At 42.6% G+C, this 24,458-nt stretch overlaps 1 protein-coding gene across 1 annotated transcript in view; it reads left to right on the top strand.

The window, feature by feature from the left end:
- The window catches only part of DHCR7 (7-dehydrocholesterol reductase), a 300,532-nt gene that overhangs the window by 232,672 nt on the left and 43,402 nt on the right, over nt 1-24,458 (top strand). The gene's annotated exons all lie outside the window — the stretch shown is intronic.

Raw genomic sequence — 24,458 nt, 5'->3', positions numbered from 1 at the left:
ATTTAGAAATATTGAAAACCAAAGGAGAGGTCAACAAAATTGAAATTAAGAAAACTATTGAATTAATAAATAAAACTAAGAGCTGGTTTTATGAAAAACCAACAAAATTGATAGACCCGTGGTGAATATGATAAAAAAAAGAAAGAAGAAAACCAAATTATGAGTATCAAAAATGAAAAGGGTGAATCTACCTCCAATGAAGAGAAAATCAAAACAATAATTAGGAATTATTTTTCCCAATTGTATGCACATAAATTTGACAATCTTAGGGAAATGGATGAATATTTACAAAAGTACAAGTTGCCCAGATTAACTGAAGAGGAAGTAAATTACTTAAATAACCCTATCTCAGAAAAAGAAATTGAACAAGCCATCAGTCAGCTCCCTAGGAAAAAATCTCCAGGGCCAGAAGGATTTACTAGTGAATTCTATCAAACATTTAAAGAATGATTGATTCCAATACTCTACAAAGTATTTGGGAAAACTAGTGAAGAAGGAGTTCTATCAAATTCTTTTTATGACACAAATATGGTACTGATACATAAATCAGGAAGAGATAAAACAGAGAAAGAATTATAGACCAATCTTCCTCATGAATATAGATGCAAAAATTCTAAATAAAATACTAGCAAAAAGACTACAGCAACTTATCTCAAGAATAATTCACTTTGATCAGGTAGGATTTATTCCAGGAATGCAAGGATGGTTTAATATTAGGAAAACCATCAGTATAATTGATCATATCAACAATAAAACTAGCAGAAACCACATGATCATATCAATAGATCCAGAAAAGGCTTTTGATAAAATACAACATCCATTCCTATTAAAAACATTAGAAAGTATAGGAATAAATGGAGCCTTCCTTAAAATAATAGGTAGCATCTATTTAAAGCCACCAGCAAGTATTATATGTAATGGGGAGAAGCTAGAAGCATTTCCCATAAGATGAGGGGTGAAACAAGGGTGTACACTATCACCCCTCTTATTCAATCTGGTACTAGAAATGTTAGCAGTAGCAATTAGAGAAGAAAAAGAAATCAAAGGAATCAAATTAGGCAAAGAAGAGACCAAGCTATCACTCTTGGCAGATGATATGATGATATACTTAGAGAATCCTAGAGAATCACGGAAAAGAATTCTTGAGACAATAAATAAATTTGGCAAAGTTGCAGGATATAAAATAAACCCACATAAATCCTCGGCATTCCTATATATTTCCAATGAAATTGAACAGCAAGAGATAGAAAGAGAAATCCCATTTAAAGTTACTGTAGACATTATAAAATATTTGGGAATCTACCTGCCAAAACAAACCCAGGACCTATATGACCACAACTACAAAACATTTTTCACACAAATAAAGTCAGAACAAACTAATTGGAAAAATATCAATTGCTTGTGGCTGGGTCAAGCTAATATAATAAAAATGACAATTTTACCTAAATTAAATTATATATTTAGTGCCATGCCAATCAATTTACCAAAAAACTATTTTATAGAGCTAGAAAAAATAGTAACAAAATTCATTTGGAAGAATAAATAGTCCAGAATGTCAATGGAATTAATGAAAAGAAATGCTAGAGATGGTGGACTAGCTATACCAGATTTCAATCTGTATTATAAAGCAGCAGTCATCAAAACTACTTGGTACTGGCTGAGGAATAGAGGAGTGGATCAATGGAATAGATTAGGCACACATGATTCAGAAGTCAACGACTACAGTAATCTATTGTTTGATAAACCCACTGACCCTGGTTTTTTTGAATAAGAACTCACTATTTGACAAAAACTGCTGGGAAAACTGGAATAGAGTATTGCAGAAACTGGGCAAAGACCATTATCTAACACCATATACCAAAATCGAGTGTAAATGGGTGTATGATCTAGGTATAAAGGTTTATAATGTAAGCAGTCTCATAAAACAAGGAATAGTTTACCTGTCAGACTTGTGGAGAGGGAAAGACTTTATGACTAAACAAGAATTAGAGAACATTATAAAATGTAAAATGGATAATTTTGCTTACATGAAATTGAAAAGCTTCTGTACAAACAAAGCCAATGTAACCAAGATTAAGAGGGAGGTGGGAAATTGGGAAAGAATCTTTACAACCTATGTCTCTGACAAAGGACTCATTTCTAAAATATAGAGAGAATTGAGTCAAATTTATAAGAATACAAGTCATTCCCCAATTCATAAATGATCCAAGGATATGAACAGACAGTTTTCAGAGAAAGAAATTAAAGATATCTATAAGCACATGAAGAAATGCTCTAAATCACTATTGATTAGAGAAATGCAAATCAAAACAACTCTGAGGTACCACATCTCACCAGTCAGATTGGCTAACATCACAAACGCTGGAGAGGATGTGGGCAAACTGGAACACTAATTCATTGCTGGTAGAGCTGTGAACTGATCCAGCCTTTCTGGAGAGCAATCTGGAATTATGCCCAAAGGGCTAGAAATACTTTCATATCCTTTGACCCAGCAATACCACTCCTAGGGTTATATCCCAAAGAGATCATAGAAGTGGGAGGAACACCCATATATACAAAAATGTTTATAGCATCTCTTTATGTGGTGGAAAAGAATTGGAAATTAAGGGGTTGCATATCATGGAGAATGGCTGAACAAGTTGTGGTATATGCATGTTATGGAATACTATTGTGCTATAAGAAACGAGGAGCAGACGGTCTTCATATTTACCTGGAGAGGCTTATATGAACTGATGCTGAGTGAGAAGAGTAGAACCAGGAGAAATTTGTACACAAGTACAGACACAACGTATGTGTGATGACCAACTTTGATAGACTGGACTCTTCTCAGCAATGCCGTGATATAAGTCAATCCCAAAGACTCATGATGGAAAGAAATATGTGCATCCAGAGAAAGAACTAGAAAGAACTGAGTTTATATCCAGGTGGAAGCAAAATACCCGATCTTTTTGCTTTTCTTGTTTGGCTTTATATCCTCTTTACCATTTTTCATTCCATTTGATACAATCCATCTTTATAACCTGACTAATGTATAATGTGAAAGTATTTACAGATCCTATACTTGACTATATGCTGCCATGGGGGGGTGGGGAGGGAGGGGGACAAAATGTGAAACTCAAGGAATTGTGGAATTGAATCCTGTAAACTAAAAGGAAACAAACAAATTATTTAAAAAAAAGAAACATACTATTTTCACTTTGTTTTTCATTTTATTTTATTTTGTTTCTTCTTTCACAACATGAGTGATATGGAAATATGTTTTACATAATTGCACATATACAACCTGTAATAAGTTGCTTATTGTTTTAGGGAGGGCCCAGAGGAGGGAAGGAGGGAGAAAAATTGAAACTCTAAATTTTATGTTAAAATAAGTGTTAAAAATTGCCTTTATATAAATTGAAAAAAAATACTATTTAAAAGAAAAAATACAAAAGATTATTAAAAAAGAATCCCCCAGTTCCTATTTTCTGATGGACTTCATGAAAGCTCCCCTTCCCCTCCTCTTTCCCCTTCCCTCCCTCCCTCTCTTTCTCTGCCTTTTTTAGGAACACCCCATTCCTATTCAAAAGTCTATGACAAAAGTAATTTCCTAATTGAACCAGAAGACAAGAGGATTCAGTCAAGGAATCCCTGTCCATGCTGTGAAGTGGGGAGAGGCAAATAAATGTCCTGCCTTTATCACACACATCTAGAAGCAGCCATATTGAGCCTCTGCATGAGTTCTTTCAAGATTGGACAGTTCCCTCATTCCACTTAGAACATAGGTGCTACTATTTTCCCCATCTGTGATACGTGGAAATTCATACAGCCTTAGAGAATCAACATAAATTGTCCACCATCTCACAGCTAGTAAGAAGCAGAATTTCAATTTAGATTTTCCTGACTTCAAGTCCAGGCATCTATTTGCTATACCAGGGTCCCTCACATAATTTAAGAGAACCACTTCAATGGGGCTGAGACATGTGTGGACAGGTAAAGTTTGCCCTAAATTGACGGAGTTGTTCCTGGACCAAAGGGAACATTGAGGTTTCTGATCTGCATTGTTGTCAGAAGCCTGATCAAGGACAAAGACAGTTTGTAGGATTACAATTTAGACTTTATTAATTGTCTCCAGGTCTTTAAATTCTCCCCACACCATTTGCTACATGTATGCTGGTATAGTAAGATAATCCTCTACCACTCCAATGGTTAAGAGTTGTCTTTGTTGATGAAGAAAGTCTTGCCCCAGCGAGGTCCACTCTTTGGACTCTGGACCTTCCTAGAAAGTTTGTGTTTGGCCACCTACTTAAGAAACAAAAGGAGAAAAGGTTGCCAGATTATCTGATGCAAAGGTGTCTAAATGAATCCATTTTCTACATGGGAATGGTGGCAAGACTGGAGCAAAGAACATATCTCATTTACCATCAGAAATCTGAAGACAAAGTACAATATTGGTCACATAGGAGATTTAAGTCAAAGTCTAGAAAAAAAAAGCTGCTTCCTCCTTTTTCAGGTCTCGGCAGCATCAGAAACACTCCACCCCTGATCCTCAGACAATGAGACAATGACTTCATTGTTTCAAAGTATCCTTATCTTTCAACACTGAACCAATATTAATCATCTCTGAAATACCAAAGACATGTGATAGCAGATCAAGAGGAAAGGAGACATGGACAACAGACACAATGAACAGATTTCATGGGAGAACTTAGATGGGGTGCCCATGAAAGGTATTCATTCCTGGGTTCCTGACCAGTCTCAGCTGCAGCCCCCCTCCAGAAAATACAATACCCGCTATGATCCTGGTACCCAAGAAATCCTCTATGAAACTGGAAATGTTGCTGAGGCTGCAAAAGCAAGAGTTTGTTTGGGAAGTGAGGTTTAGGAGCCCATGTGTTCAAAGGAGACTAACTCCCACAAATGAGCACTCTCCGTGTCCTGAGGTGGAGAGAAGGAATATCATTTTCTCAAGCCCTTTAATTACTTTTTCCTGGTCAATCTCTGTATGTGGAGGGACATGTTGCACCCAAGTTTCGAATGCTTCCCTATGCTTCTTTTGTTAAAATTCCTTTTATTCATTTATTCAAATAAATATTTCTCAAATTAATGTAAAGAATTCTTAATGACGATTTTTTCCCCATTTGGAGTTCCAAATACTTTCCCCTCTTCCACCCTTTTTAAAAGGCAAGCAATTTGATATTGATGATACATGTGAAGACATGCATACACCCCTAGTACATCTGATGCAAGGGCTGCTGAGCCCTTTTTAGGGATGCTTTCCAATTTTGGTGTTCACTGGCTTCACCCAACTCTCATCTGTGGCTCCAAGAGGCTGCACCAAGCACATCAGTCCATTTACTTTTACACCATGACAAAAATGGAAATGTGTTTTGCATGACTACATATACATAAGCAATATCAAATTGCTTGCTTTGTCAATAATGGGGCCTGCAAGGGGGGGGGGAGAGAATTTGGAAATCAACTTTAAAAAGAATGTTGGAAATAGTTCCACATGTAATTTGGGGAAAAGAAAACACTATATTCTAGTGAAAAAAAAAGAAATGGCTGGTAGGATATGAGTCAGTAAAACTGGGAACTGAGGGGTGAAGTCAAGATGGTTGAGTAGAAACAGGACTTCCTCTGGCTTTGGATTCCACCTCCCCCAGTTCATGTAAAATGGGACTCTGAAAAAACTTTGGAGCTACAGAACCCACAACATGACACAGAGAATATAACCTCCCGCTGAGGACAGCCTGGCAGGCAGGCAGGAAGGGGCCAGAGAAGTGCTCTGGGAGCCAAGCCCACCCCCAGTCTAGCTGAGGTTTTAGCATCAGGGTGGCCACAGCCAGCCATTGCCTGGAAGGACTTCAGATCACTATCAGCTGTGGCAGTTTCCAGAATTGTCAACACATAGATGATAAGGAAAAAGTGAGGGGTCAGTGCAGTGTGGACTTTGGGATTCAGTAGTTCGGGAGTGCAGTCAGGCCTTTGCCCCCTGGAGGGAGAAGTCACTGAGGGGCCACGGCCATGCAGTGACCACCACGTGCCAGCTTCAGTTCCTGGCCTACACATTGTAGGGGGACCAAGCAGCAGTCTGAGGGGTAATTGCTCTTGCTTTAACCTGCTTGGATCTGGATTGCAGTCTAAGGTGGAGGTCCTGGGGTGTATGTCCAGCTTGCCAGAGCGTGTGGAGGCTTCAGAGAAGGCAGCCATATAATACCTCCAGCAACTGAGAAAACTCCAGCATTCGGGATGAAAGCTCCCCTGTCTGGTGGCAGAGTCCTACTGTGGAAAAAAGCCCAGGGGTCAAGTGACTGAGGGCGACATGACCAGGCAAAGGAAACAAAGCAGACAGAAGATTCCAACATTACACTCCTATTTTGGGGACAAAAAGGAGCAAAGCATGGAACAGGAAGAAGACAATGAAGTCAGAACTCCTGCACCAAAAGCTTCAAAGGAAAATACAAGCTGGTTACAGGCCATAGAAGACCTTAAGAAGCAGATAAAAGAAGTGGGGGAAAAATTGGGAAGATAAATGAGAACAATGCAAGAAAATTATGAAATGAGAGTCAACAACCTGAATGAGGAAAATAACACTTTAAAAAGAAGACTGACTCATGTCAAAAGAGGCTCAAAAAGGCAATGAGGAGAAGAATGCCTTAAAAAGCCAAATTTGCTTAATGGAAAAAGAATCTCAAAAGCTCAATGAGGAGAATCATTGCTTCAGAATTAGTGTGGAGCAAATGGAACCTAATGACTTTATGAGAAATCAAGATGCTGTTAAACAGATCCAAACAAATGAAAGAATAGAAGGCAATGTGAAATATCTCATGGGAAAAACCACTGACCTGGAAAATAGATCCAGGAGAGATAATTTAAAAATTATTGGACTACCTGAAAGCCATGATCAAAGTGAGAACCTAGAAATCATCCTCCAGGAAGTTCTCAAAGAAAACTGCCCTGATGTTTTAGAACCAGAGGGCAAAATAGAGGTTGAAAGAATCCACCGATCACCTCCTGAAAAAGATCCCCAAAAGAAAACTCCCAGGAATATTATAGCCAGTTTCCAGAATTCCCAGATTAAGGAGAGAATGTTACAAGCAGCCAGGAAGAAACAATTTGAATATTGTGGAAACACAATCAGGATAACCCAGGATCTGGCAGCTTCTACACTGAGGGATCGAAGGGCTTGGAATATGATATTCCAGAGGTCAAAGGAGTTGGGATTAAAACCAAGAGTCACCTACCCAGCAAAACTGAGTATCATGTTTCAGGGGAAAATATGGTTATTCAGTGGAATAGAGGACTTTCAAGCATTCTTACTGAAAAAAACCATAGTTGAACAGAAAATTTGACATTCAGATACAAGAAGCAAGAGAAGCTAAACAGGGAAAAGACATCATAAGGAACTTATCAAAGTTAAACTATTTACATTCCTACATGGAAAAACAATAATTGTAACTTATGAAACTTTTCTAAGTAGTTGAACGGAATACATATATATATATATATATATATATATATATATATATATATATAGGTATACGGGCATATAAATACATATGTGAATGTGTGAATATATACTTACAGGTATACATAGATAGAGGGCACAGGACAAATTTAATAGGAAGGGATGATACTTAAAAGGTGAAATTAAGATGTGAGAGAGGAATATAATGAGAGGAGATGGGGAGAGATAGAATGGGGTAAACTATCTCATACAGAAGAGTCAAGGGAAAATGGTTATAATGGAGGGGAAGAACAGGAAGGCAAAAGGGAATGGGTCAACCTTATTCCCATTGATTTTGGGGAGGGAATGAAATACACACTAAATAGGGTATCTCACCCTCCAGGAGAGTAGAGGGGAAGGGGATGAGAGGAGGGATGATGGAAGGGAGAGGAGGCTGGGGGGGGAAGTAGGAAGCACCCACTTTTGAAAAGAGGTGGGATCAAATTAGAGAACAGAACAAGTGGGAGGTGGGATAAGAGGGAGGCAAATATAGTCAGTCTTTTACAATATATCTACTATGTTATTGTTTTGAATTAGCCACACATGTACATCCTATACTGAACTGCTTATCTTCCCAGTAAGGGTGGGTGACAAGGGATGAAGGGAATGAATCTGGAATTCAAAGTTTTAAAATCAAATATATATATATATTTTTAAAGCAATTGGGGTTAAGTAACTTGCTCAAGGTTACCCGGCCAGTTATTTCTGGGTGTGGTGCTGAGTGTCTGAGCCCGGGATTCGATCTCCAGGTCTTCTCAACACTGGAGCTGGTGCTCTTACTTGCTGTGATACCTGGCTGCCCCTAAAATCAAATATTTAAAGATATACATATATATACATACATACATATATATATATACTATTATTAATACAATTTTACATGTAATTGGGAAATAAGATAAACAGGCACTGGGGCATAGAGATCCACTGGAAAAGTCGAAAGGGGTGTGGGAGAAAATATGGGAGAGAGCAGATTGGAGGAGGGGATATCCTGTGGGACTGCTATTTTGGGGCAGTGGGTAGGGGAAAATGGGGAGAAAATTTGTAACTCAAAATCTGGCGGAAATGAATAATGTAAACCAGAAGTTAATAAATCATTTGAAAAAAAAAGTTATCATTTGTAGTAAAGAGGAGTAGAAGTGGGGGTGGTGATGGTAAGGATGGAGCAATGAAAGAAAACAAAATGTTCCCGATTAAAATTAAAACGATGCAATAAAAATGTACTATCAATGTTCCACAACATATAAAAGAACCTCTCTGATTTTCCAAAGTGAATATTGGGTCACTAAAAAAAAGGAGTAAAAGTCACTATCTCTGGTGGGTAGTCCACTCTGGTCCCGTTTGGATCTTTTCTATAGAAACAGGGCTTGTCCAATTAAAACCACAGTAACCTCAGATAGCTGTGACTTCACTGCTCCATGTAGCTTTCAAAGCTCCAGATGTGAGCAGAGTAGCCTCAGTCTTCCATCCTTTTTAAGAATTTTCCCTCATTGCTCTACATATGAGAAATAAGAAATTTCTAGAATTTATACCTCTTTCTCTGATTTAGGAAATACGAGATCATTGCTTGAAATATAATACCCTTACCACTTGCACTTTCTCATAGCGCCATGACTAAGAACACACACCTACCACCACCAAAAACAACACATTATGTACCAGGATGATTAAGGGGGATCTCCGTTATACAGGAGCACCAATTGCTATGAAGGTGGGAGAAATCAGACAGGAGCAAGAGACAAAAAGAAAATTCTGTTTTGAAGCAATGAGGTCTGAGAAACAAAGAGGGTCTTAGGAACATGAGAAACCTGTGCTTCCTGCCATCATCTAGGCTCTTAGGAGGATCTTACCTCATCTGACCCAGCTGCCCTTCCATGTCAGGACCTCAGAGAAAGCAGGCGGCACAGAATGAATGGCTGATAAATAGATAGGCCTGGGGTTGTATAAAATGTGGTCTTGGGTCTTAAAATTATATCCAGTATGGCCCTATGGGGCAAAGTGGGCAAATCACAAGGCATAAGAGGAAGAGAGATATGAACAAAGTCACAAAGAAATGTCCCCAAGGGAGTCACTTTTCTGTAATTTTTATTCTGATAGGACAGCTCTACCACCCCAGAAATAACAAGAACTTTTCTAAACTCTTAATGTCACCTCCTCTGGCATGAATTTCCAATCAGAAGCTCTCAAAGACAATTCCAGGTCCAGAAAACAGAGTGTCACACCCAGGTCAGTCACCCCATGGATATGCTTTCTTTATAGGGCACCTCTTTTCCCTTGTTGCTGGAGAAAATGGTGTCAAGGGGAAAGGTAGGGTTACACTGATAGCCTTTGGGATTGTGGAGCGTGACAGAGGCTTGGGCTCTCAGGTTTTGTGGGAACAATTTCAAAGGGATTATATATAGAGGAATAAATGCTTTTTCTCTTCCGTTCCCTTCCCTTCTCTTCCGTTCCCTTCCCTTCTCTTCCCTTATCCCTTTACATTTGTTTCTTTCTGTTTTCTATTTCAACTGTCCCTTCCTTCTCTCTAACTGTGCCTGCATAGGACCCCAAGGTTACTCTAGCATATTGGAGACTGCAGATCTGCAAAGGATTATGGTAACTCAGGTCATCTGAAAAGGTATATTAAATGATTAAAGAGATTAAAAGTGAAAACAATGAGAAAACAGGTCATGATTTTGATACCCAGGATTGCCCAAGGACCATTGATTAGACTCCAGAAATTTGAGGGGTTGTGGCTGTTTAAAAGAAAGGTGAGTCACTGAAAGTCCTGAGGCTTTCCTTTAATCATTGACGTATGAGAACTTGGGAGATGAAAACCTGCTCTGTGGGAGCTCTGGGCCTTAGAAATTGGGAGCTGAGAGAAGGCTTCAGCCCAGTGACTTTTGATGGAACCGAGAGAACAGAGATTTCTCTGAGCACGGGCTTCAGTGACCTAGAATTAAGAGAATGGCAGTTTTTCATGCAAGTCTGTTGTGTTAGGCTGCCACCTCTGTCTAGAGAAGGAAAAGCAGAAGGGGCTTTGGAGCAGATTTCTAAGTGTGGTGAGGAGGGCTGGCTGTGTCTGCCTGGCTTAGAGATGACCTGGACTGAATTGTAGTGAGCTCCATCCTAGTTTGACAGTACAATCTTTGTTTTAATGGGGGCAACAACCCCCATATGAGTGATACCCAGGAGGGGCAGTGTGAACGTGAAGGCTACTAGGAAGGTAGGTACCATCCGTAGAGACCTAGAACTAACTCTATGGGACTCTCCTTTCCCCTGCCCTGACAACCTCTAGGACCCCGTTGCTTCCATGCCCCCTTTCCCATCACGGGCAGATACCTGAAGGCCTGGGACAGCTCAGCTGAAGAGGCACCCCTGTGGACAATGACAATGAGGTGGTCTAGATCCCAGCAACAGAACAGAACCACATGGTTCCACCCAGACTCGGAGGGTTCTAGGTTACACCCTTAGAGATGAAATGATGTTCCTTTAGTCTTCTCTGTAGGTGCTGGGGGCTCCTTTGATGTGATGTGCCTTGTGCAACCTTCCATTCACAATATCATGCACCAATACAATGTGTGATAGTGTCATAATGTCTTAAATTTAACTACTAATTAAGGCTAAGTAAGAGGCCTGGGAAAGACCAAAGTCTGCTCCCATTGCATCTGGGGCTCTGGGGCCTTCTCCCGTCATCCTGATCTGTACCTTGCCACTGGCCCCAGCTGGCCCCAGAGGAGAAACTGAGGCTGGTGACTTTGCACAGCCCTCCCTCACCTAAATCCCTTCTCTTGCAAGTCAGGCATCGCCTTTCTGATGCCATGGTCCTCTTCCAGAAGGAAGGGCAAACAGCAACAAGAACAAATACACTAAGTGAAATAAAAAGACAAAAAAGGAATCATAGTAACCATATATTAAAGTAAATGCATAAAAACTAAAATAAGCTCCAATTCACATATAAACCTGGGTGCCTCTCCCCCACCAGTGCACTCAATATATATGGAAAGAGAAGACAGACATTTATAGGATCCTGGCTGGGAAACACAAGAGGGAGGAGAATCCTTTTGTTTAAGGTACCTTGAAACTCAGGGAACAAATTCCTCAATGATGAACATGCTTCCATGAGGAAAGACTGCAGCCCCTGCCCTTCCCCCCCCCCCCAGCTCTGACATTGTTAGCACTTAAGCCACCCCTAGTTTCCTCCACAGGTTTTCATCTGACACAAATCTGGTCTGTGTATCTACTTCATGGAGTGACAGAGTCCAGATCCACAAAGGCCCTGCCAGGCCAGAGCAAAGCATCAGATCTAAGAAAAGGCAATTGACTAAGCATGCCCAGACTTCTCGTAAAGCTTTACGCTCTACAAAGGGCTTTTCAGACATTTGGTGCTCTCAGACACCTTGGGTGGTAGGTACTGTTAGCATCCCTTTGATTGATGGTGGGGCATCAGAGGCTAAGTGGCCTCCCAGGGGCCCACATGGGGTACGATTCAAAGCCGCGTCTTCCTGATACCAAGAAAAGTGGATGAGAACATGGAAACACGGTTACGTTTGCATTTCTGTTTGAGTACATGGCTATGTGTATGTGTGTGAGTGTCTACATGAATACATAATGTGGTATTTAGTAAGAGCTAGCTTTGAGGCTTGCAAAGCACTTACAACAAATGGAGAGGCAGGTGTTATTATTCCCACTTTTAACAGATGAGGAAAACCAAGGCTGAGGTTCAGTGATGTGCCCAAGGTCATGCATCTAGGAAGCGTCCAAAGCTGGATTTGAACTCAGGCTTTCCTGACTCCAGGCCCAACCTTCCTCCCACGGGTCATTTAAGCGCTTCCTCTTACTATCTTCGATAGGTAAGTTCTCAAAATAAAAGTGTGAAACATTGTTTTCTGCTAATATGTGGCTAGATAACCTGCTTTCCCAGTAGCCGCCCTTATCATAAGCATATATTTGTGAATAGGAAAGCAAGAATTTTGAAACATCTTTTATCAAAGGGATCCTCTCATCACTTTCCTGGTCTGAAAAAATATCTGACCCGAGCAGAGGCACACACACACACATATACACATGTGCACACATGCACAGCAAACACAATACACACATGCACAAACATACATGAACACAATACATATACATAATCTACATACACAGAAACACATACCACCTTGCCTCCAAGACATGAAAAGAGTTTTACCAGCCTATTTCTTTTCTTTTCTTTTTTTCACATTTTAGAATAAGAACATCTGTATTAGGTAATAAAGAAAAGAAGGGAAAAAAGAAAATTTTAGGACTACTTAATGCTGGGCATAGAGGTGCCTGGTGCTTCTGGGCAGGCTGAGATGAGTGGCCAGCTTGAGCTCTGGAGTCCTGGGCTCAGCTGATCTGGTGTCCAAGCTCAGTCCAGCATGAAGATAGGGGAGAGGAGGAGGGTGATTAGATGTCCACTCCATTGACCAGTAGTCATTTTTTTCTCCCTTTCCTGCTGGTTTCTTCATACACATGAAGGCTGGAGTGACAGTTCCATTAGGAGAGGCAGCAAGAAGCTCCTTCTCTTCAGGGGCATTTCTCTAGATGAACTTCACAGCCTTCTTGGCCAGAGACTTAGGGAGGTCAGGGACAATGGTACAGAACTCAGTTAAGCCTGTGCTAGATGCATCAGCTTATAGTTGGGGGTGATTGCGATAGTGATGATGATGATGGTGGTGATGGTAATGGTGATGATGATGGTGGTGATGATAAAGATTGTGATGATGATGATGATGGTGTTGAGGATGATGATGGTGATGATGGTGATGGTGATGATGGTGATGGTGATGACGATTATGAATATGATGATGGTGATGATGATTATGGTGTTGAGGATGATGATGGTGATGATGATGATGGTGATGATGATGGTGATGGTGATGATGATGGTGATGGTGATGATGAAGATGATGATGGTGTTGAGGATGATGATGGTGATGGTGATGAAGATTGTGATGATGGTGGTGATGATGATGGTGATGATGGTGATGAAGATGATGATGGTGTTGAGGATGATGATGGTGATGGTGATGATGATGGTGATGATGGTGATGATGATGGTGATGGTGATGATGATGGTGATGGTGATGGTGATGAAGGTGATGGTGATGATGATGGTGATGATGATGATGATGGTGATGGTGATGGTGATGATGGTGATGGTGATGATGATGGTGATGATGATGATGAAGATGATGATGGTGTTGAGGATGATGGTGATGATGGTGATGATGATGGTATTGAGGATGATGATGATGATCTTCTCTAAGCCTCATCCTCAGCCCTGACTCCTCCAGGAAACCTAGTCTCAAGAGGCATTTAAAAGGATACTATGAGGACCAAGGATTTGGAGCAAAAGGACCTAGACTGTGTGGCCTTGGCCAAGGTATTAGTTCGCCTTCTCTGGGCACTGTTTCCTAAATACAGAAAATGAAGGTGGAGATTGGTGTCCTGTGAGGCCCTTTCTTTTTTTGGATCTCTCCTCCTATGAGGAGGATGACAGAACAAGGAAAAGCATGTTTGGTCCCCTGGACATTTTTCCACCTCTGCCCCATCCTCTAACATCCAAGTTCTAAATTACCAGCCCTGCCCAAACTTGTCTTTTCCTCCTAATTTTATGAACAGAAACAGCCTTCAGCCCCTAACACCATCCTTCTTCAGTGAAGCCACTATTGGCCAGGTTGAAGATGTAGAACAAGGACATTCTTCTTAATGTGGAAACCAAGAAGCCAGAGACGATGTTTCCCACCAGCCCACACATCCCCATGATTGGGTGGGTGGGGGGAGTGGGAGAAATAATAGCTTTAAATTTTCCATGTAATTTAAAAAATTTTTTATTTTTTAATTTGTGGAGTAAACCAAGTATTTCCACAACATACTATGATTTTAAAAAGATGATTTCACATGAAACTGCAATCTGTTACGTACAATAAAAAAGTTTTAAGCTGAATCACACAGTCTCATTCACAATATTGTTAAGTATATCTAGCGTTTCATTGGAGCCATTTTCATAATCCAGTTCCTGCATCAATTGTGTAGGAAATGAGATCAAGTCCCTTAGATCAGTCCCTAGGAAAGTCTGTTGGGATCTTCTGACCTCAGACATCCCTGACAACAGAATAAAAAATGAAATCCTGTGCACTTTTATTTAGTAATTTGAGGATTAAGCAGGACCAGGATTCTGTGATTCTAGAATCACAGGAAAGAAACCAAAGGCCTGTGGGACAATGTAACCTAGAGGAGAGAATAGACAGATTGAGATTTGGCAGAAGAGCCAGAATCAAGGTGGAGTCATGAAGAGTTTATATCAGTTTGGAAGAAGGTCTCCAGGGTTGTGCCCTAAGGATCTGTTCCAAGGCCTCAGACTTGGACTCTTTATTTTTTCAATCAGTGAGTTGAATTTACGGATGTTCAATGACACAAAGAGCAGCGAACACAACACAAGGAAATGCTCCTATCTGATCGGATCTAAACAGGCTAGAATTGTTTCCAAAGTGGTAGGACCATCCCACGACATTGTTTCCTCTGGCCCCACCATCTGAGAGCCTGGACAAAGGTTATCCAAACCTCAGAGAGTTCCCCAGTTCTCTGAGGGGTGTTGGGGAGCATCTGCTCCCTGCCAAACTCTCCAGTCCCAATCAGCTGTGTTCCCTTGCATTTTAGGGTCTCAGTGACTAGAACCCCACTTCCATTTAGCTGTTTATCATTACATTGGCTTTTATAAAATGCTATTGATTTTAAAGATATAGAAAAAAATAAATTTACAATAAGCGTTTATTAAATACCTGCTTATTTCCAGGCATGGCCAGGAATAAAAAGAGTCAAAAATAGTCTTTTCCCTCAAGGAACTCAGACTGAGGAGACAACATACATATATCTGTGTCTAAACATAACATAGTAGTATAAATTGGAGCAATTCACCTGAGAGAAGGCACTAGCATTAAAAGGGGTTGGTGTGGTCTTCTTGTACAAAGGGGGCATTTATCTGTGACTTGAGGGAGGCCAGAAAGGGCAGGAGGAAGAGAAGAGGAGGATGAGAACCCCAGGTCTGAGGGCAATGGCAGGACAATGCCCTGTCTGATCCTGGCAGCTAGAGGAGGCCACTAAAGCTTGAGTGTTTATCTTTAATTGATACATTCTGTTTGTATGTCACTATATACATCCCAAGTGTCCCTTTCCTCCCCCTCCCAGAAAGCCAGTCCAAATGACAAAGAAGGTCATTTTGGAGAGGGGCAAAAAAGTCAGCATAGCTGATCAAGACCTTGCAAAAGACTGAAAAGTGTGCAGTGTGTAACATCTGTGGGCCTCCCACCTTCATGATGGGATAGGCTGGGCATGTCTGCTTCTGCTTCTTTATTTGAGTCCCACTTAATCTTTGTAATTTTGTCATTTCTCTCTCTGTGTATGTGTGTGTGTGTGTGTGTGTGTGTGTTGATGTACTGATTGTTTCTTTAAAAAAATTGATCAAGGGACAGCTAGGTGGCACAGTGAATGGAGCACCGGCCCTGGAGTCAGGAGGACATGAGTTCAAATCCGGCCTCAGACACTTAACACAAAAACTAGCTGTGTGACCCTGGGCAAGTCACTTAATCCCAATTTCCCTCCAAAAAGCAAAAAAAAAAAAAAAAAGATCAAATTCTCTGTAAATCTATCGGGACCAGAAGCATTGTCTTTGGTAGTTTTTTTTTGTAGCTAGCTCCATTTTCTTTTCTGAGATTGGGTTCTTGAAGATCCCTATCTGGTCTTCTAATAGTTTGGATATTTAGTCTTTTTGAAGGGATTCCTCTCTTTCTTTCATGTTCTCAATTTTGTTGGTTTATAGCTGCACAAAACTTTGCAATCATTAATATCAAGTTTTATCCAAAGTCTGAATTAATCAAACAAACTGCTTTGGTTGATTTAAAAATGCCTTTCCCTGTGTTAGCAACTTCAAAGACCAGAGGTGAGATTCCCCTTATCTTGGGACTTACTCCACGTGAGAGCAAAACAGACATCCTGTGACCATAAAAGGTAAATAGGCCCTGCTCTGGTCATTGTCAATTTGCATTTATAACCAAGGAACTCTTTTTCACATATAGATGGTAACAAATAGAAGTCATAAAGTTTTGTGACATGGTTATCCTGAATTGGAACGGCTCTAAAAATGCATAAAAAGTCTTATGATTCCTCTGTTCACCAGTCAGGACCTTAGTCCTGCATTCCTTGTGCAAGTACTGCTAGCCTTAAGGAAATAATGAATAATGAATAAATAATGTAATTTTTATATTACTATTTATTTGTCTCTTTTAACCAAACTTTTTCAAAAGGTCGACACAAGATTCTGTAAACATGAATTAGATTAAATGCCTTTTGTACTCATTCCCAATTGGCGAAACTAAATTATTTAAATATCAAGATGAAACATTTCTTTCTTCAGTGTTTATTTGTTTTTAAACCTTGATTTTGGGGCGGAGCCAAGATGATGGAGTAGAAGCACAAACTTGACCTGAGCTCCCACTCCAATCACTTCCAATATATGTAAAAAAAAATGTCTCTAAACAAACTTTAGGGCTACAGAATCCACAAAGAGAGAGAGAAACAAATCTGCTGCTGACGGCAGGTGGGCAGGCAGACAGGAAGGGTCTATCACACTGAGCTGGGAGCCAAGCACAGTCCCCCAGGAGCCAGAGGCTTCTGGCTTCAGGGTAGACCTAACCAGTGGCAGCCAGGGCAGACTTCAGGAGAGTGAATCACTAGCAGCTGTGGGAATTTCCAGACTTCTGAACCCATAAACACCAAAGATAAAGGAAAAGGTCAGTGAGGAATTCTTTTGGAACAGGGGTGGATTGAAGAGCCAGTCTGGCCCCTGGCTCCAGGGCAAGAAGCAGTGCAGGTGGGTCACTGTGCCACATGGCTACCTCAGGAGCTCCTGGCCTGCAGATTGTGGGGAAACAAGCAACCATTCAGAGGATAATCACTCTTGCTTTAACCTGCTTGGAACTGTATCGCAGTCTTGGGTGGTGGTCCTTGTCACTGTGGTCAGTGAGCCAGAGCTTGTGGGAGCTGTAGAGACGACACCCTCCTAATAGCTCCATCAGCTGCGAAGACCCTAGCAATCTGGGACAAAGCTCTCTCCATTCTGGAAGCAGAGTTCTACTGTGGCAAAGAGCTCAAAAGTCAAGTAATTGCTGGCGATATGAACAATTGGCTAGCAGAAGAAGCACAAACAGACCATAGAATCCTTTTTTGGAGACAAAAAGGATCAAGGCATGGAGCAGGACAGCAGCAAAGTCAGAACTCCTGCATCAAAAGCCTCCAAGAAAAATATGAATTAGTTGCAGGCCGTGAAGGATTTTGAAAATCAAGTAAGGTAAGTGGAGGAAAAATTGGGAAGAGAAATGAGAATGATGCAAGAAAATCATGAAAAACAAGTGAACAGCCTGCTAAAGGAAACCCAAACATACACTGAAGAAAATAACACCTTAAAAAATAGACTAACTCAAATGGCAAAAGATCCCCAAAAAGACAGTGAGGAGAAGAATGCCTTAAAAAGCCTAATTTGCCAGATGGAAAAGGAATCAAAAAAACTCACTGAAGAGAATAACTCCTTCAAAATTAGATTGGAGCAATTGGAAGTTAATGACTTTATGAGAAATCAAGATACTATAGAACAGATCCAAAGAAATGAAAAAATAGAAGGCAATGTGAAATATGTTATTGGAAAAATCACTGACCTGGGAAATAAGTCCAGGAGAGAAAATTTAAAAATTATTAGACTACCTGAAAGCCATGATCAAAACAATAGTCTAAATACCATCTTTCAAGAAATTCTCAAGGGAAATTGCCCTGATACTCTAGAACCAGAGGGCAAAATAGAAATTGAAAGAATTCCTCAGTTACCTCTTGAAAAAGATCCCAAAAAGAAAACTCCTAGGAATATCATAGTCAAATTCCAGAGTTCCCAGGTCAAGGAGAAAATACTGCAAGCAGTCAGGAAGAAACAATTTGAGTATTGGGGAAACACAATCAGTATAACACAAAACCTAGCACTTCTACATTAAGGGATTAAAGCGCTTGGAATATGATATTCCAGAGGTCAAAGGAGCTAGAACTAAAACATAGAATCACCTACCCAGCAAAACTGAGTATAATGCTACAGGAGAAAATATGGTCATTCAATGAAATAAAGAATTTTCAAGCAGTTCGTCTTTCACAGTATGACTACTATGGAAATGATTTGGGTAATTACACATGTACAACTTACGTTGAATTGCTTATCTTCCCAGTAGGGGTGGGTGAAGAGGGAAGAAGGGAAAAAAATCTGGAACTCAAAGTTTTTTTTTTCCTTTTTTGTTTTTTTCAAATGCTTTATTAACTTCTGATTTACAAGAACTCAAAGTTTTAAAAACAAATGTTTAAAAAATAAATTTAAAAAATGTTTCAAATTTCATCTTCTATCAAATGAGGGTGCTCAGAGGTAGATATTTTGTAAAGAAAAAGCACTTGTGTATGTAACAAAAAGACCATTCACATTGACGGACTATCCAGACGGCTCCTTGTAGTAGGTGGAACAGAAGAGGGAAAGGAATTCTCGAGAAAGAATTTTGAGTTCTAAGTCAGAACTGGTGATCTGGTGGCATTCTGAAAAGCTCCTGGACCCCAGTTCCCCTCCCTCCCTGACTACGAGTGTGGCCACAGGACAGCTGAGGATGCACAGGGGGCAGGGAGCAGGAGATAACTGAAGCCTCTGCCCCTGTGGTCCTCATCTTACCCTATGATTGTAGTGCATTCATTCCTTCCTCTAGCACTGATCCAATGAAACCCAGGAGCCAGAAGACGATCCCTTTGCCCACCAACCCAACTGGGCCGATAAGTACAGTGAGGCAGGGAATGATAATGGGTAGTTCTGTCCCCTTGATAGTCCTGTTTCTCTCTGTCTCATTAATGTTATCTGGTCTCAAGGAACATGTCATGGAAGTCTGGTCCATGGTCATTGGAGGTCAGAGCCTCATGAAGGCTCTGCTGGCCCCTAGGAACACACCTGTGAATAGAACAGAATAACATGGAAAGACACAAAGAACAGAGTGTCACCCAGCCCACAGCAGGCACGAGTTGGGGAGTATGGAGACATATACTATGTACAGGGGAGCCTGGGGTCCTATACACTTCCCCGAGACCCTGGGTCCACTCCATAATGGTGTGGTAGGCATCATGAAGACCTCCCATTCTTGTGAATGCTGGGCTAGGCTGACTCAATACAATTTGACCAGGGTGTATAAAGTGCCTGGACATCGTGCCAGGGCCAAGAATAGGAAGACAAAAACAAAATAGTCTTGGGGTCACAACATAAGCAGATAATGAAGGATAAGTAATAAGTATAAGGTGATTTGAGAAAGGAAGAATTCCCTAATAAGGAGACAGGTCAACACACAAGAGATTGGGCCCCTGAGAGAGAGTTAAGTGTTCTCAGACACAGATGTGAGGAGTGAGTGACTCCCAGTTGGTCCAGCCTCGGCAGAGACTCAGCAGTTAGAGAGACTGCCCGATTCAGCCCCGGTATCCACATTAGGGAAGCAGCCAACATGAGGCTGCAGGAGGGCCCTGAGACTTGCTCTGCCAAGTCCCCATGCTGAAGGCCTTGTGACCCGAGTTCCTCTTCAGGGTTTTTTTTAGTGTTTTCTACTCCCATTAGAATCTAAGCTTCCCGAGGACAGAAAGGATCTTTCTCCCAATGTTAGTATGCCCACCACTTAACCCAAGACCTGACACAGCCTTGCTGTTCAGTGGTGTCTGACTCTTTGAGGCCCTGTGGACCATAGCATACCGATACTGTCCATCAGGGGTTTCTTAGCAAAGAGACTGGAGTGTTTTCCACTTCCTTCTTCAGTGGATTTAGGGCAAACAGTTAAGTGACTGTCACCAGGGTCACACGGCTAGGTAAGCGTCTGAGGTCAGATTTGAACCTGACACATTTGTTGTTTCTCCATGTCCATCCCATCTGACTCTGTGACTCTATCTGGGGTTTTCGTGGTAAAGACGCTGGGGGAGGGGATTTGCCATTTCCTTTCCAGGTCATTGAAGGGGCAAGGGAAGCCCCTCTGTGAGGAAGATTATACCAGCCAAGGCCCCAGCTCAATGTGACCTTCCTATTACCCTGAGCTGTTTGGGAACAGGGATCCTGAGAACGTGAGGGCTGCTCCTCTCCCAGGATCCCGGCCAGGTCCTTGAGAAGAGATATGATGACTGTCCAAGTCCTGGAACCAGCCATTCCAAGGAGTCATCGCTCCGTCCCAGGCCTCACACCAGATATGATGCTTGCTAAAGACACCTGGCAGTCAGTATGCCCTCTTTGTTCTCAGCACTACTTAAACTGTAAGATTCAGACCCAAATTGGAAACTCAGCCATGGAGGGGACGTCCTGCCTGGGACCCTCCTGAGTGGGACCCTGACAGCTGTACCAGGATTCCCCAGCTTGTGTGGTCAGGTGGTGCTTCCCCGAAATGGTGATGATGCTTGTAAATATGTATATATATATATATATATATATATACACCCACTATTAATCATGGTTGCCCTTATTCTGCTATCTTCAAACCTCTTACTCTGTTATCTCAGGCTTCTTTCTCACTTGCCTATTGTAATGGCAAGCACCCCAAGCATCTTCAGGATTTGCTGCCAACACAGCTTATTAGATCTGCTTTGATAAAGGAAAGCAATTCAAAATGGGTTAACAAGCTTACTTTAATAGTCAAACATGTATCGTTTACCTAGTTCAGGGGAAAAAGGTCAGCGCCCCGAACTTCAGAATACACAGGCAGAATTATGAAGTCAGAGAAACAGATCAAGTAGACAGATTTCCAAACTGTCCAACCATTACATCCATACCAAACACCATCTGGGTTTCAAAGCCAGGGGGCTCTGGACAACAGCTAGCCCAGAGTTTCATCAAATCACAGAACACTTCTCAAAGTGAGCCCCAAAACAAAGCTACACATCAGGGCTTATATAGCCTTCTCCTGGCTCAGAGAATGTAACAACCTTTTGGACCCACTGGCCAATCAAGAAGTATCTACTGAAAAACAAGCCTCCCACCCCAGGCTCCAGGTGCACTTTAGCCTAGGGGCAGGGAAGATCTTTAAAATTTACATTCCCATTACACCTTTATATACATACATTCTGAATAAATATTCTAAAGAAATTGCTTTAGGTCTTCTTGGAGTGCCCAAGTATTACATTTATGGGAATCCTGAACCTCATTAATCAGACAAGCATTCCTCCAGATGAGGAAACTGAGGCAAACAGGGCTATGTGACTTGCCCAGGGTCACACAGCTAGTAGGAGTCTGAAGCCAGGTTTGAACTCAGGTCTTCCTGATTCCAGGTCCATAACCACTATGCCACCTACCTACTATGAGCTTAATAAAGGCTGACTGGGCATCTGTTTCTGATCACATCTTAGTCAGACTCACTCACTAGGAACTGGCTTGCCAATCTCCATGTGAGGAGGAAGAGGAGGAAATTTATCACTTTAACGTGCAAAGGGGTGGGTTGGGCACCTCAGCAAAAGGATGGAGAGGTCAGGTAAGAATGAGGAGCCCCCCTGAAAAAGCTCATGCTGAGATTGTAGATGCCAGATACAGACACTATCTGTGGGCGAGGCAGAGGCAGAAATAAAGGCCCCCCAAGGCACGGCAAGGAGAGAGTTACTGGCCTCCTCTGGAGTCAGTGACATCCCTTAGGGCCAAAGATAAGAGAGCTCCTCCTCTGAGAGAGACTGATGCCTGAGGGCCTGAGATCAGCTTCTTCTCAGGGAAGGAGACCAGCCCTTATCCCAGTGTTGGCTCATGTTTAATCAAGGCAGGATGATTTGAGGAGTATCGAAGGACCCACTTTTGAATGTGCTCTGTCCCAAGAATGTAGGTCCACCCCACCCACACACGTCCTGGCTGTACTGCTACATGGTCAGCCACACCCCTCAACACAGAAGGGCAACCTTCCCCTTGGGTAATGGGAGGGTGGGTGAGGAGGGAAGGTCCTTTGAAGAGGAGAGATATTTAAAAGAAGGCCAAGGCAACAAAGGACTGGGGGGTCCAATTGACTTCAGGGTGCCACATCGGGAAGGACTAGGGTATTGTGGGCTGATGACCCAGGCCAGGAACTTTCTCCCATTGGGGAGACCAGGTCTTGAAGTCTCTGATGGAGAAGTGGAAATTCCACAGAGCCATGCTTAGGGAAAGATAAGGGGCTAAGCAGATGGACTCCATAATAGCCCGAGGTGTCTGTCTGGGGGAACAGATCCCATCTGAGGGTCACCTGTCCCATTTCGACCCCCCACATGCCTCCCCGGGGTGGTGGGGGAGGAGTCCTGCAATGGGGTGCTGAAAACAGATGCAAACACATGCTCTCCACCCCCCATGAAAAGTAAGCCTACTTGTGCCTGCCTCAGGGGAAGGGGTGAGGTGGGGGTGGGGGGGTGCTGCCAAAGGGAAGGACACGGTCCAGTCCCACAGGAGACAATAGCAATAACCGTAATAGAACAGAGTACTTTGAGGTATATACGTACCTCATGTCTGTGTAAAAAGCTATCATATTTGGACTTCCCAAGAACCCTGGGTGATGAGTGCTATTATTATCCCCATTTTACAGATGCAGAAACCGAGGCTGTGGGAAGGAGGTTAACCCAGTATCCCGCTGCTAGGCATCGGAGGCGCATTTAGGGTCTTCCTGACTTCCAAGTTCAGTGCTATGACCACTGCACCCCCAGAGGCCACAATGACATAAGAAATGCCCGGCTCTCCCCCATTCTCTGCCCCCTCAAAAACAAACAAACAACAACAACAACAAAAAAAGTGGATTTAAGGGTAAGCTTAGAGCAGCCGGTGATCACAAGTGCTGTTATTGTGGGGCTGCGGAGTGGGGTGAGAGACAGGTCCTGGACAGCCGAGATGCCCTTGGAATGGTTTCTGTTCACTTTTGACCCTTCCACGTCTCTCCCTGATCCCCAGAGTTACCCGGGAGTCCCAACCGGACAGGAAGGAACAGGTCTAGGAGCCAGCCCCTGGTTCGCACGGTTGTAAATGCACATTCAGGACCCCCCGGCCCGCTCTACCCCGGACTCCCCCCCTCCCCCCCCCAGTCTGGATGATCAGTCCAGAGCCCAGAGATTAGGATCCTATGGGATCGGTCCCGAGGAGCAGTCTACCTTAATCAGCTCCGTCTCCGAGACCCTTAGAGCCTTTTGGGGAGGGACTACATCTGGCTCGGAAGCCACCTAGGGGCTGCCGGGTAGTTTAGCTGCCATCCTAGCACCAAGGGGGGCACCCTGAACCTCAGTGGGGGCAGCGGGCAGTCAGGCTCAATGTGCGTCTGCTGCCAACCCCACCCACAAGACACCCCCCCAAAGCCATGATTTCCCAGAGCTCTCCTCCCCTCCCGACTGCATTGTGGGAAAACTTTAGGGAGCTGGGGGACGGGTCTTAGCAGTGGCTAAAGCCGAATTCGCCCGGCCGTAGGGACACCTGGGTTCTCTACGTCTCTGAGTGGAAAGGGAGCCGCGGGGCTGGCAGCCTGTAAACCCTCTCCATTCTGAGGAACTTCCCCAGGAGGAAAGGTCTAATTGAGCTTAAGCACCAACAACTGGCATGTCCCCAGCCCCCAATGCTCTCCAAGGCCAGACCAAGAGCACGAAGGGGAACTGACCCAGCAAACTGTATGGAGTGCTTTCTAGACTCTGTGGGGCGCCGGCCCAAAACGGTCCATTACACCTGCCCAGAACACTTAGATGCCTCCTAGTGAGTGAGCCCAAGCCCAGCTGTATTACCCCAGGTTAACTACGTTAATGAAACACTGCATTAGCATCATCTTGCCTCTCTCCCCAGGGCTCAGTTTCCCAGTAAGGTATCAGGAGTTTGCTGTTGGCTGAGAGCTCTGGCCTCTCTGGGAGAGCCCAGGTTCTGGGGACTAAGGAGCTGCTTTCTTCCTGCATC

Source organism: Petaurus breviceps, unplaced genomic scaffold (assembly GCF_028583685.1).
Source record: "Petaurus breviceps papuanus isolate PSGF00001 unplaced genomic scaffold, PetGlider_PUasm1.0 90721, whole genome shotgun sequence".
Taxonomy (NCBI): Eukaryota; Metazoa; Chordata; class Mammalia; order Diprotodontia; family Petauridae; genus Petaurus; species Petaurus breviceps.
The sequence above is the reverse complement of the archived record's forward strand: the minus strand, read 5'-3'. Positions and strand labels throughout refer to the sequence as shown.